General features: G+C 34.6%; 1 protein-coding gene across 3 annotated transcripts in view; it reads right to left on the reverse strand.

Moving 5' to 3' along the window:
* LRRTM4 (leucine rich repeat transmembrane neuronal 4) overlaps positions 1 to 14,716 on the reverse strand; it is a 698,247-nt gene that overhangs the window by 91,300 nt on the left and 592,231 nt on the right. The gene's annotated exons all lie outside the window — the stretch shown is intronic.

Below are 14,716 nucleotides of genomic sequence, written 5' to 3' on the forward strand. Positions count from 1 at the left end.
TATTTCAGATGAGTTCATTTGTCTTTCTCTTAAAGAGTTCAATACTTCAGAAAATGTTTCATCAGTGTCCACCTATGGTAGTAACTGTTCTGAGTTGGCAACATTTCAGGCTTCAATACTCCACATCTTTCCTAGCAACTAATTCCTGATTATGTTCAGGGATGCAATTACATTCTCAAGGATAAGTTATGATCACACTAAGGCAGTAGTGGTAGGATATTTCCCATTGCTGAACATTTACTTTTTCAGTTTCTTGTGCAATTTACAGATGATCCTGTGACAAATATGGGCCAATGAAAAGTTAGCACAAATTTTTAAGAGGCTTTGTGAAAGTTTTGGCTGCCCAGTAAAACAGCTAGTCATGCTGGGAGTTTGCCTTCACTTTCCCTCACCAAATGGATCCTTAAAATGAGTCATGACACTGCCAAAGTGGCAGTCATCTTTCAATCATGAAGTAACAAACACAATCACCAAAATCCCAATCAATGAGCATGGCAGAACCAAAGGAATGGAAGACCTAGGTCTAGATGTGTGCTGGTAACCTATTTTCGGGGGGGGGGGGTGTAAAAAAAAGTCTTCATTTGTATTGTTTGCCAATTTTTAATGGTGTAAATATCCCTACCATAGCTGAATTGAAACTACCAATCACTAAATATCTAACATAGCACTGCCCTTTTGTCACCTGGGTACCCAATGACAAAAACTGAGCTACTGAGCCTGCTTTAGATTACCTACCTTAAGATGTCTCTATTTTTTAAAAATATTTATTGAGCACCAACTATGTGCCAGGAGCTTTTTAAGGCATATGAGACACACCAGTGTACAAAACAAAGAAACAGATCCCTGCCCTCATGGAGGTACGATTCTAGAAGAAAGTGAAAGACAATCAACTAGAAACATAATACATGAGATATGGAATATTTTAAAAGTTGAGAAGTGCTATAAACAAAAAAGAGAAAGAAACAGTAGATTAGAGTAAGGAAGATAGAGTCTAGTGGCCAGAGGAGGCAATTGCAGTAATAAATAAGATGGTCCAGATAGGATGGAGTGAGATGGTGATATCTGAACAAGATTTGAAAGAGGGGAAAGATGTAGCCAAGTGGATATCTGGAAGTGGAACATTCCGGGCAGAGCGAATTATTAGAGCAAAGGCTTTTTGGTCAGACGCCTGGGAAGCCTGACTGAGAATTCCTCAGGAACAAAGTGAACAAATGGAGAGGACAAGAGGTAACAGGCACAAGATCAGGCAGCCTGTGTAGGTCATTCGTTGTTAAAGCAGTTGAACATCATTGCTGAAATAACTGAAGAAAGTTACTGATCCATGTCTAGGACAAAGATTGATATTTATGAATGCCATGCCTCATGTTCTCTGACAGTCCTTTAACACTAACTCCTGCTCCCAGAGATCAATTTCCCTTTAGGACTTACACTATTCCACAAGAAAACATTTTTCCTATTAAATGACAGAGCCAAAGCTATTAAAATTTTATAGATTTTCTACCTTATTATAAAAGAAAATATTTACTCTAAACTTTTCTCTTATTTGACAAATAGGAGAAACATATCAAGTACTTTACAAAGTTTCCTTTAAAGCCAAACAGAGGGGACGCCTGGGTGGCTCAGCAGTTGAGCACCTGCCTTCAGCCCAGGGCGTGGTCCTAGAGACCTGAGATTGAGTCCGTCGGGCTCCCTGCATGAAGCCTGCTTCTCCCTCTGCCTGTGTTTCTGACTCTCTTTCTCTCTGTGTCTCTCATGAATAAATAAATACAATCTTTAAAAAAAAAAAACAGAATTATGAACCTTTCTGGGAAAACAGATTATTGCTGGTGAAAATACACTTCACTTACACCAACCTCTTTATTTGCTCTCTGCACTGTGTTTGATGAACCCACCAAAAGCACATGAAAAAGTCAGGTAATTTTTAATCAATGTTAAAACAAAAGCTAGCAAATAATGACATCAGCATGCTAAAATGTAAAAAAAAAACAACATTTTATGAAAACATAATACAGATGAATCTAGAAGGTAGATATAAGGGCTCCCAACTGGGATAGGGAGATTCAAGACAAAGTACAAGTAATCCTGCTATTGAATGATAAGAAACAATACTATAATTTATTCAGATAAAGCCTATTCTGGAACATTTTAAAGTGGGAAAGTGAAACAAACAATTCATAGAACTATAAATGGTCAATCTAAAAAATATATATATATAAATGGTCAATCTGGTAAACAGTCACTCTGGTAATCAAAAGAAACAAATTAAGAAAAAAAATGAGGTTTTAAAAAGTTAATTTATATATTTTTAATTAATATTATGTTGGATATAATATCCTAATTGGTTGAAATGCTGGTTAAGAAGTCTTCTATACTATACACATAAATGTAAGTATTTAATTAGCGACATATATCAAAATATCAAAAGCATTATCAATATACCTAGACTTTCTCTTAGAAAACTGAGTTCTAGAAATTTCTATTCTTAGGGTCAATTTTGCTTTGTGAAATTTGTCTACAAGTATATTCTTAATAGAAAAGACAAAGCAGGAAACAATATAAATGTTTAATATAGGTTAATACTTAAAATAAATTACTACTTATTTCTTAATAAAATATTTATTGTCATTAAAAATAATATATATAAAATTATTTGGAACTATCCCTATATGTTATCAAGCTAAATGTGTTATAAATCTGTTTAGTTTTTTATTAAATAAAAACAAAATATATAAAATTAAATATTAAGTATATTTACATATATAGGGCTCAAATAAAATATATGCTCTAATAAATAGGTTAGAATTGGTCGTTGCATGATTTTTCTTATTTGCTCTCTCACTTTTCTCTTTCCCCTTCCAAGTTTTAAAAAATAAACAGCATTCCTTCTGTTATAAAAAAATATTAAAACAAAAAGTAACAAAACATGAGAGACTACTAAGTCTGCGAAACTAACAGAGGTAATGGAAGGGGAGGCAGGCGGGGGGACGGGGTGACTGGGTGACAGGCACTGAGGAGGGCACTTGACAGGATGAGCACTGGGTGCTATACTATATGTTGGCCAATCGAATTTCAATAAAAATATATATATATATAGCAAAAATTTTTCATTTTGTAAACAAAATAAATTTCTATTGTCATAGTATATTAATATTTTTGCCACCTCTTTTGTTTGACATATTTTATTTACAAACATTATCAATATATATTCATATATAATATGAATATGTTTATAACAAAATATTTATATCCAGTGAGCAGCTTCTGAAAGTCTGAAAACTCGAAGCAAAAGTTTAGAATTATCAGTTTACAAAGGCAAAAACATGGCATATATGATTCTTCATATCATCCATCTCATGTAACTTCATAGTCTACATATTTTGCACTTAATCATACACTGTCATATATCAGAGAAATCCTAGGGATTTAGCATATTGGCATAGGAGTTGAGAGAGTGAGTTCTAAGTCCAACTTTGTCACTAACCACATCTCTTGGCTTTTTGCACATCACTTGAATATAGCTGTGACACATTTTTCCCCTGGCAATACTTTAATATAAGTAACAGTTACCATGTATCAAGTGTCTATTATGTACTGGGCTGTATTCAATGTGTTTACAGGTATTGCTCAAACAATCCTATGAGTAAGTGCTACCATTATTTTTATTTTATAACTGGAGAACTGAGGAAAGAGAAAGTAAATCACATAAGGAAACAATTAATAAGAAATAGTGTAAGGGAAGGAGGGGAAACTGGTCAAAAATTAGAGAGAAGACAAACCATGAGATACTCTTAAACAAACTGAGAGTTGCTGGAGAGGTGGTAGGTTGGGAGATGGGGTACCTAGGTGATGGGCATTAAGGAGGGCATGAGATGTGATGAGCACTGGGTGCTATAGGTTGGCAAATTGAATTTAAATAATAAAAAAACTTAAACAGTTAATAAATAACAAAGCTGGAATTCAGGATTGGGTTTTGTTTGTTTGTTTTAGATTTTACTTATTTGACAGAGAGCACGAGTGAAGTGAGGGCAGAAGGAGAGTGAGAAGCAGACTCCCCTCTGAGCAGGGACCCAGACACAGAGCTCAATCCCAGGACCTGAGATCATGACCTGAGCCAAATGTAGATGCTTAACCGACTAAGCCAACCAGGGGCTCCCAGCCTCAGTTGTTCTGCCTCTGATATGCTTGTGTTCAACCCATACCCTTTACTTCCTCACTAAGTTAAAGATATACTTTTCAGCCCTTCCTGCTTTATGTTATTTTCTGAAGTAAAATTAAGATGATAATATAAAAATTGCTTTGAAAGTTTTATATATATATATATATATATAGCTATGTTTTAAATATAAGTTCAATAACAGTCTTTTTGTCCAGTTTTAAGAATCTTACGATATAGTCTTTTGTTAGAGAAGAGCTTCAAACTGGTTTGTAAGATACCATAGGAAGAAAACCAGAGTTGTGAAGTTCTGCACACTTCAACTATTACATTTCCCATGGATTTGGGGACTTAAATTATTGGTTCATATAAATAAATCAGCAAGAAACCATGGTCTAAACAACTCAAGAAATATTTATAAAACTGCAATAATGAAAAGAATCTTTAAGATGAAAGATATCACCTTCTGACCAGCACAATTTCCCTATAATTTTACATTTCCAGGGGATGATCAGTTTTTAGTCCATGGAACAAAATGCTAATACATTACTCAATACTTGTCACTAGATGAGTAGTCTTGCTTTAAGGACCAAGCTGTCTTACGTACTGAAAGGAAAAGGAAAACCTGTCAGAAATGTATGGATATCAATTGTAATTTCTTTTTTTATTCAGTTGAATCATTATTAATAGCCTTTCAGTAGTTATTTAAAAATTATACTTGATAAAAAAAATAGGACATGCTAATAGTGCCAAGAATTATTTGAGGCTGCACTCTGACACCTTACTGAAGGAACCTTCCCAAATGCTCATTGACATTTTGTCTTTTTGTAATTTTATCCTCAAAAGTCACATGTTTCTTCATCATTGGAATATTTTGCTGGACTGCTCTTATAATGCCTAAAATATAGGCTTGTTTGCCTATTAGAGATCAATTTATAGGATTGAATTAAAGAAAATCAGTTAAAAGGTATTTAAAGGGGCAAAGAAAAAGGTAAAATGCAACTGCAAAATTTTGTTAAAAACCGTAACAGTGCACACATCCATACAAATCAGTGCAGAACATATGAATATATGAAAATGAGACCATCATAGACAAGTGTCTCACAGGTTTAGTGGGAATTCTTTTTTCATAAAAACAAACAAACGAACAAAACCCAAAGCTTGCTTTTCAAGTGTAAGTCACCTGCTGAGTTTTTTTTGGTCTCAGTGAGCATGAATATTATGGTCTTATATAGTCTCTGAATATAAATCAATATACAATTTCCTCATTTATAAATTGGTTTGCCAGTGTAAATTGCTAGAGCTGTTCAATCTTATAACCAAATCATAGACCCTAGTACGTGTATGTAGGATAAGAGGTATTGTTTCTTTCCACAATAAGGTATCACAGTCCTTGGAAATCTTTTCACTTAGACAGAAAGGCCTGGAAATTCATTTCAACACAAAGCCTTAAGACATATATAAGAAAAAGGAGTATGTCCAAGAGTTGAAAAGTATTTTCCAAATTTATATTCTAGTGATATCACAAAGATTTAATGCTCTTCCTTAGCTTAAAATAGTCAGTTGGCCTAAAATATCATATTGCTACAGCTTTTATGACTTAGGGAAGGCTACAAAGACATGTTACTTAAACTAGCTCCTGGAGGATACTTAGAGTTTGGTTGAACAACAAGGAGTAATCAGAGCATCCAACTTATTTACTTGATATCAAATGATATCTAAGGGTCATCACCAGTGAACACAAATTTGTTTGTTCACATATGGAACAGATCCACATGGTTGGAAGCAAAGACCAAATATTAACCACAAAACTTACTGAAGATTATTTCAGAAAAATAATGCTTTGGGCTAGCTATAGACACTATGATATTCCATCCTTTGTACCATGGTTTAGACAAAAGTTTGCCCTTATTTTAAATAATATTTTTGTGTGAATATATGTGTGTGTATGTGGGTCGGCCTATAGTATTGCTTAGAAACCCCTATGAGAGTAGAACTTAGCTATAGTTTTCTGTATTTCAATTCTATTTTATTTTTTCTTACATTTTTTATTGAAAAAGTGGAAGTGAACCAGGACATATTGATAGAAGAGTGTTTTAAGTCGTGATTTAAAAACTCTTTCCATAAGCTCCAGAAATATATTTCCCTACATTTAAAACATTGGGATTAAAAAAAAAGAATTAGGAACTAGAAGAAGGAGATACCAAGTCAGTAAAAATGTAGATGAAGTATAGAATTTATATAAGATGTAATAAGATTAAGAAATGATAAAAGGCCTCATTATAATACCACATAGTATAGTAATATTAAGAATAAGTAAAAGGGAAACAAATCAAATCACTTTCTCTTTGAAAGTAGTTGACTTAGTTTTTATAGAGGAAATGGTTTTTTGAGGGCCAAAATAGGAAGATCTGACTATTTCAGTGGTAGGTAGTTTTTGACAAATCATTTTGCCTCCCTAGGTAATGATTTCCATGTGTCTAAATTCATACAAGTTGTATTCTTTGGAGAAAAAGGTCATTTTCAATTCTACCATTATTAGTAATTCAATGACTTCCTTAAATTTTTGTTCTGCATATTTTCATATTCTAAAATTCTAAGAATGCAGGAAAACTATGAAGTACATGAAGCATTAGCCTAAGATTTAACTTTTAAGAAATATTTTAGATCACCAAAAATCTTTCTGCTCATTACTAACCAATTAAGCTTTTTCTTCCCGTATCTACACTACATGGCACTTACCTCCAAGAGACATGGAGTCATATTCCATTTCACCATTAAAATGATCTGGTTTATTCAGTTTCAATTTTTTCCTGATAGTCTGTTGGGTGTAGTACTTTGCTTTCTCAGCTCAAGTGCCAATACAATCTTTTCAATAGCCACAATCTCTGCCCTTTCCTGCGAAATTTGTGTTGGTCTTTGCTCCTCTTTAGGCATTGAAATTTGCCAGGCTAATAGAGTACTCACTTGCTTATTTGAGAAAAGTATTTCCTTACTTTCACTTTCCTTTTTTTTTTTTTAAGGTATCGTAATACAATACAATAATCCAGATTAACCAGTGGTAATAAAGACAGTTAGCACTTATAATTTCAAATAAGAGCATGGGATGAGAATTAAAGCAGGATTATTCTGGTTTTTTTTATTTTTTAATTTTTATTTGTTATTTATTTATTTTTAAATTTATTTACGATAGTCACAGAGAGAGAGAGAGAGAGAGAGAGAGAGGCAGAGACACAGGCAGAGGGAGAAGCAGGCTCCATGCACCGGGAGCCCGACGTGGGATTCGATCCCGGGTCTCCAGGATCGCGCCCTGCCAAAGGCAGGCGCTAAACCGCTGTGCCACCTAGGGATCCCCTTATTCTGGTTTTGAATTTGCCATGACTTAAAAGAAGGTCTGTTCTATCCTTAAGTATATGATGACATTTATTTGAAGTAACACAGACAAGTATGAAATACATCGCTAAATCTTGTGGGCTTGCTTTGGTCAGTCAGGACCCAAAACAACTATGACAATGTGTATCAAATGAGGCATTCTTGGGCCAAACTATTTCTTGTGAGTTATCTCAGTCTGTTTCCATGCTTACAAGTACAGGTATATTCATAGTGAGCCACAGGTACAAACACTTGCTTACTTAGGCATTTAGAAAAAAAAATCTAAAAAATAGAAAACAGGAATTTTTATTTTCACATTGCTATAAATAATGACATACCCTGGCCCATTATTTCAACCAAATTAAGAGCAAGAAAAATAGGACTCCTGCCTCCTAATCCCTGCACATTTGGGCCATTTGATGCCTCTCGTGCAGTTGGTAAGTGGTGGCAATGGGTGTTTGTATTCCTGGAACACGGACAGTCTGTCCTCGGGAGGTGAGGAATTTGGATTAAATGGCAATTCAGAGTAGCGCTCAGAAAATGCTTTCTTCGGGATCTAGCAATCACTTGTTATTTGTTGCTTCTTCCTACAATTGCTGTGAACTTTGTTCTTTATTCGGGGAAGTGCATGGAAAAGATGACAAAGCCAGCTGCCACTTCTCAGGTGAGAAACAAATGTTGAGAAATGCTATTGTCCTGAAAAGATCATCCTGAAGGTCATTGCTCTAGACCAGACATAGTAACAATAGATAGTAGCAGCATGACCTTCCTGACTAAAAGAAAAAGAAGGTTGTAGCTGAGGAGAGGAAGGGAAAAATATTATATAAATCTATAGACACATGCAGAGAGATTTTATATAAATTACAAGTAAAAGTTACATATGTAATATGTATAATATGTATACATAACATTGTATATATCATAAAGTAATGATAACCTTAGAGAATGTTCTATAAATGCAATTTCTCTGTTAAGCTGAAGTCTGTTGATTCATGTTTGAACAGTCTAAGAACTGAAAATTAGGATCTTACCTATATTTGTTGACTTTGAAGGAGAGTTGGAGCTAAAAGAGAGAAATGTAACTTTAATAAATGAAGACACCTAGTTGGCATATGAATTCTTATGTTTGCGGAAAGCCTCTTTGTTAAGGATAGCACCATCTGTTTATTCATTTGAGTAATCCAAAGCAGATCATACCTCTAAACTATTTTTCTGCCCTCCAATTATCTACTTTTGCCAGGATAGAATTTAAAGCCAAACGCCACCAGTACTCAAAATTGGAAGTATTTAGTTGGTGACTTAAACACATTCCACTCTGGATACTTCTGTGTCCCACCTACTCAGCATTTCCATTAAAATTCTCCTATGATTTGTGGACTTGTCCGTCTCCTCTAGACTACTACAAACTTCTGGGAAGAGAAAAAATATAGCTGCTAGGAGCCAGGTACTTACACATAATAATTCAGTCCTTACAATGCCTTAGTAAGACAGATCTGATTGTATATGTGTATTTCCATGCCAGAAAATCAACATTCAGAGGTTAGTGGTATCCTTTAGGTCTGAAGCTAGTATCGTAGATTTGGTATATGAATCTTGACTTGACACTAAATTTAACATTGGTTTCCTACATTTTGCAGATAGAAGAGTTTTATATTTATTTATCTTTGATTCCCTCCTTTCCTTGTCTCAAGTCCACAGTTTTTCAAAGAATAAAGGTCAACAGGTATTAGTTACGTACAAACAACTAAAGCACACTCTTCCCAGAAATTAATAGAAAACAGGGAGGAATAAGAAGTAATTTTTCCCCATATATTTATTATCAATGTGATACTTAACAATTCTGATGATTTAGAAGGTAAGGTAGTTTCATATTTTACAGATCATTAGTATTCAGGAACCTGAAATACACTGGGTGACTGAATGAGATCCAAAGTTTTCAGCCAGTTGGAATATCAGGTGACACCTAGTAAGATGAAATTTTATAAGAATAAATGTTAAATCCTGCACCCTGATTTAAAAAAAAATCTACAAGACTTAAAAAAAGAGCATACCTACCCAAAGCTAACTCACCTCATTTTAGTACAAGAAACCATACAAAATATACCCTGTTTAGAGGTGGATGATTAGGCTTACTAAGTAAATTGGGAATATTCCATCAAAGGAATTTTGCTGAAAAGATAAGAATCTTGGGGAAATTATGAGAGCCTTCTTACAGTATTTTAATAAGGTCATTTGGAACAAAAATTAAATTAATTCTATTTGTTTTTAAAGGAGTGGGATTGAGATCAAAAGGCAGAATATGGAGTTGAAAAATTTCTTCTCACTACATAACCAAGTTGGACAAAGACAAGATGAAATACCTAGGAGATAGACACTTCCTCACCTTTGGAATTGTTTACATAGAGATTTAAAAACCATTTGTTGGGGATTCTTAAGAGGTTACTTTAGTATCAGATAATGCTTCTAATGCCATCTAGCTCTTGATTCTTATGTTCTTCATATTCATACAGGGGAAAATTGTTACTGGGCTCCTGACACATTCTCCAGCCTCATTCTTACTTGGTTAAATTGCCTCCCCACCCCCACACTCTCCCGTAGCACAAGCAATAATTACCTTTGCACATAGGTTGTTTTCTTTTTTTTTTTTTTAATCTTTTTTTAAAAGTTTTTATTTATTTATGATAGTCACAAAGAAAGAGAGAAAGAGGCAGAGACACAGGCAGAGGGAGAAGCAGGCTCCGTGCACCGGGAGCCCCATGTGGGATTCAATCCCAGGTCTCCAGGATCACACCCTGGACCAAAAGCAGGCGCCAAACCGCTGCGCCACCCAGAGATCCTCACATAGGTTGTTTTCAAAGGTTATTTAGCAGTGCGTGTTCAAATCGTTTCTTTGCCTTTAGATTGTAAGTTCTATGAGGGCAAGGACCATGTTCACCTTGATATTCACCATGTACTCACCTTCATGGAGGGAGGAGTCAATAAATATTATTTGACTGATTACATACCAATGTCTTCTTTGCAAGATCCACTTTTGAATATTCTTTGGTAGTAAGAAAAAGAGTCAAAGGCCCATATAGCATTGATGCTAACAGTACCATAAGACCTAGGGGATGGGCATGGCCCACCTAGCTCAGTGGTCATTTTGAATGCATTTCATAAAATTAAAGAAAATCTTCTCCAATGTAACATTTTATTGTTCCATAACCAGTTTTTGTCCATCCTCATCACTTTATCACAGAAGGTATTAACCTTTTATCAAATGTATTCCTAATTGGATGACATTTTTTTCTTAGGGTTTTGCTAAACTTTTCCTTAAGTATCTGAACTCACATAATTTTGAAGTCCTTCCCATAACTGCTACAAGTCCAGATTTAAGTATTTTAGAATAAAGAGGATCACTACGACATTTCCCTATTTCAGAGGAGTAAGTTAGGCAGAAATATACATACTTTGAACATTGATAATGACTAAATATGAGGCAGAGACTATCCATTTAAACAAAAGGGAGTAAGCTGTTATTGGATGACTCTGTTTGATGTACAAAAGATGTATTAAGACTGTCACATTGGGGCACCTGAGTGGCTCAGTTGGTTAAGTTTCTGACTCTTGATCTCAACTCAGATTTAAAAACAAAACAAAACAAAAAATATGTCATGTTGCATATTCCTAGACAGTAAGAAACTAAAGCAAGTTTATCTGTAGACCTCTGAAGATTAGAGAGTCCAGAATACTACTTCCTGTGTTTTTTTTACTTCCTGTTTTATGTATCAAAAGTCCCATGTTGAGATCATTTAAATTATTTTGAAGAGTAACAGAGTGATCAATAAAAACTACATCAGAATTCACTCAGTTGCTGGAGTGACAGGAGCAGATGGGAAAGGGTCTTGGGACCACTCCACACTCCGTCCCTGAGGAAACAAACCAGAGTAACTTGGTACTATTCCTTCCAGAGTAGGATGATGCTCTTGCCAAAGAATCCCAATTACTTACCTCCCTGCAAGATCTAACCTAAGTTAAGGAATTAAATTCCCTTTGAGGTCACGGAACATTTCAGAAGTTAATTTAAATTTATCTGTATGCATTTTCATTGAGGAACAATCTCAGTTCTCACCATCCTGTTTGAAGTCTTGATGAGCTCGCCAACATGAAATGACTATGATGCAGGGATCTCATTTTGAACATTTTCCTCAGGGTTTTCATCAGCTCTGCTGGTTACCTTTCTTTCCTTAGAGCAATTTCAATTTCCTTATGACTCAGCAAGCAGCATGTGGATCGATACTGTATTTTTTCCTCTTTCAGTTTTGGATTGGCCCTTCATCTTTTTATTTATTTATTTTTCCGGGACAAATTTAAAAGGTTTCCCTTCCAAAGGCAAAACTTTTAAAACTCTGAACTGTACCTTTTCTCAAACAATTCTTGACTGATGTGTCATGTTGTGTCACATCACTTTAGGTAGCTCTAATCTCTTTGTATTGTACCAGTTCACAAGCAAGCAAGAATGATGGACTCAGCAATCAGGAGCACCAGGATGCAGTGTGATGTTTATCAGACTGGTTTCCTTGAGGCTTTACAACACAGTCTTCCAATGAATACTAATACGAAGGTCTTCAAATTGTGTTTGCAAACCAAATAGGACATAAATTACTCCAAGTATAAAAGATTTAAAGATAAAATACCTGGGATGTAGCCCAAATTCTAGAAACACCTCTGCTGTTCATTTCCTCTGGATATATTTGCTGTAAATGTTAGGTGTGTTTGTTTTCATCTTTTGTTTGTTTCCTCTTACAAATGTTAGAAGTTAGCTGCTATAATAGATCCTTCAGGGATTTTTCAGTTGAGGAGATATTTGCCATTAGCTTAATGTGCAACTGATGCTACAGTGGTCCTGAAACCACAAATAACACACTGCTATCACTGTTCCTAGATTTCCCCTAGTTGGTGATGCCACTTTCACATGTAAAGCACTGGCTTAACCTTGTAAAATGGGTTGCTTTTGTCAATGTACAGTTTTTAGCACTATGAGGCATATATTGTCTAGAATAGAATATATTTTTCATCAGATATTTCTCTTCCCTGCATATATGTACACATGCATGTGCATATTCCTTTTCATACCACTTAAGAATAGAAATTCCACCTAAGTCCCAGGATACATAGGATTGAGATTTTGTTGGCTTAAATAGCCTTCGGAATTTTCTAGGGAGATCAATTCCATAAGAACTTCTTACTGATTCTTACTGCCAAGCTAACCAAAAATGCCCTACTGAATCAAGTCAGTTGTGGAGACATTTCCTGTTGACTCAGATGTTCTGTCCTACATAAGATAGATCCTGGCTAATACGAATATCATAGGGTAAGGTCAGGAAAAGAATATAAAGTCATCTGATGGAATTAAAGATTTTTTTTTCAACTGAACTCGTCAATCTTAGTAAGATTTTAGAAGTAGATTTTCATCCTAAAATCTCAAAACAAAACTAAAGTTTTCTGATATTATTGCTTTTTATTCAGTTAAATTAGAGGCTCATGAAGATATCATATTTAACCCAGACTATACTCCTACATAAGTATGAATCACATTTATTAAAATTTCAATATCTTCTATCTATAGATACACACCTCGGTCATTTTTCAACAAATATTTTTGAGTGCGAACAGAATAAGAAAAAATATCTCTCATTTATATAGCACCTTTCAATCAGAATTTTCTTTGTACACTGTACATGGTTAATTTTTTCCCTCAAGTACATGCGTTAAACTCCCACTGATCTATTAGCAATTTTGCGGGGCTATTTTAGAATTATGCTAGAGAAAAGCTTTAGCAGAATAAAAAAGCCTAGTGCAGCCTTCACTCAACTTAAGGAAGTTGAACCTATTTTTGTATTATCTAGTTCTATGTAGAAATATTGCTAAGAACATAAAAAAAATACCCAGTGGATTTGCAATGGGTGATGTGTAGGAGGGAGCCTGGCCACTTAAATAAAGTGAAGCATAAAAACTTAAACTGAGTCCGACCCATATAAAAGAGGATGAAGATCTCTGATCATTCTGGGGATTTTTCTGGTAGTCTTTTTACCCCACTAAATCACCTTTGTCCCTTCCCTATTCTCAAGTATTCTCATTATACCTTCCCTGGCCATTCTGTTAAAATTGCTTCCAGAAAAGGATGGGGAATTTACTTAACCCTATAGCATGTCCAGTTGTTAACAGTTTTATTTGACCTCACTGAGGTTTTGTATTTTAAAAGCTAATAAAGCCTTAAGGTAAGGAAGACAGTTTCAAATAGCAGGTTCTTTTTCCCTTTCAAACAACAAGCTGGTCACCAGTTTCATATATTTCTTAAACTTATAAATGCAGACTGGCAAAGCTAAGAAATCTCATGGGATACTGTTTGGCTTATCCTGAGGGCAATTTGAAAAATGAATGGGAAGTGGGAAAGGGTAGATGATTGATTTTTTTAAAAAAGGTCAGACCTTTTGGGGGAACTTTAAAAAATGTTTGCTAACTCTAGATATATACTTAAAAACATGACCATTATTATGTGTGATATAAATAAACATATTATTAAAATTGAAATATAACTAAAGACAAAATGAATGTATTTAACCTAGGAAATAGGATTGAGCATTATAAGATTATCAAAGAATTTGAAAGAAAGCCATAAACTAAAATAATACCCAAGAACAACAAAATATTCTAGGAGAAAACTATATATAAATTAACAATAGTAGTGATCAAGGTAATAGTATTATGAACTTGCATGTTATTTGAGATTTTACACAAATTAACATTTGCTTTCTTATATCATGCCCTTCTATGTGAGTGAGATTGTAACCCATTTAGGACAGAAAGTGAGACATTTTTCAAAATAAATGGAAAGGAAAAAGAGATTTAAGGGGGCAAAAAACAATTATCTTAATTGGAATATTGCCAGAACACATAGATTAACAATTTCATCCTGGGAGAAGTATCCTGAGATCTTTAATGCTCACTAGTAGCCAGAATCCTTTTTTCATTTCTCACTAGAAAGACATATGATCTTTTATCCTACTGGAGTCCTCCAGGGTTTCCTGCTTGCTCAGCATTTTTGCATACCAATGCCTTTTACTGCCTTCTCCAGGAAGAATATATTGTTTACACTTGGATCCGTGGACTTGCTGAGTAGTCTGACAAGGTCTTTTCAAAAGGGTTATA

Source organism: Canis aureus, chromosome 12 (assembly GCF_053574225.1).
Source record: "Canis aureus isolate CA01 chromosome 12, VMU_Caureus_v.1.0, whole genome shotgun sequence".
In the NCBI taxonomy this organism is placed as follows: Eukaryota; Metazoa; Chordata; class Mammalia; order Carnivora; family Canidae; genus Canis; species Canis aureus.